Genomic DNA, 1,116 nt, shown 5'->3' with positions numbered 1-1,116 from the left:
TAATCTGACTTTAAGTATTTAACATGGGGTCTGGCATGCAGTGGGCAATGAATGAAAGAGGCGTTACTGGGAGAGACCTTTCACACTGTCGTCCCCAGGACCATTTGGGGAAGGAGAAGCTTACCCACAACTCGCTGTTACTGCTGTGTGAGATCTTCTTATACCCTACTCATGAATTTATTTTCCAGAGCAAATAGGATGCACTTACAAGGAGAGAAATAACAAGCCTCAAAAAAGGGCAGGAGATAGTTTGAGGGGGGAGAGAGCTTGAAGAAGAGCAGAACGAATCACAATTATGCATGTTGTGACAAATTCAGTTCCTCAATTGCAAAATGCTGTCTAGGTCCTAATGAGAAAAGTAGACAAGCAAGGTAGTATGAGACTGTACACATCCATTTCACCTTTCCAAAACAATTCTCCATTGCTGTAGAGAGAAATGTTTATAATTATTTCAAGATTTATGACATTAAATATTTAAGAACCAGATCCCAAGTCATTCCTAGGGCATCCTGGAAGCTTTTTCCTTTCCATTCTCATTCGCCCTTAAGGCCTCATCTTCTATAGGGCACAGAAAGAGGTAAAAATTGCTCAAAATCAGGAAGGGAGGTGGGGGGAGTAAAAACCTACCTAACAGGTACCATAAACACTGATCTGGTGATGGGCACACTCAGAGCCCTGATTGAAGCATTATAAAAGTAGTCCACATAATGAAAACATTTGTACCCCCTTAATATTTTGAAATAAAATAAAAAGTAAGAAAGAATTAATCTTCCATATTGGAAAAGTTTCCTGAGTCCCTTAGCTAGAGTCGAATGCAGGGATTAGAGATAGAGTCTTGCTCCTTTGCTCACACCTGGCTCCCACCCCTCCTTACCTCTCAGTGCTCTTAGAACATTAACAGTTTTCATATTCTGACCTCTGCAGTCCCATCAGGGACAGTCTGAATTTTCAAGCATACTAGCAGTTTGTTTGTTTTGGTCTCGGTTAGTTGAACTGAATGTCGAATTAGAAGGTGTTATTTTGGATTGTCTCATCCCCAAATGCCCCCATTTTAAAAGTAACAAAAACTAAAGTGAGAGAAAGGTGTGAGTTGCTCAGGATGTAGCAAAACTCAGA

Source organism: Otolemur garnettii, unplaced genomic scaffold (assembly GCF_000181295.1).
Source record: "Otolemur garnettii isolate 467f Iridium unplaced genomic scaffold, OtoGar3 scaffold00246, whole genome shotgun sequence".
Lineage (NCBI taxonomy): Eukaryota > Metazoa > Chordata > Mammalia > Primates > Galagidae > Otolemur > Otolemur garnettii.
Note: the sequence above shows the minus strand (reverse complement) of the source record.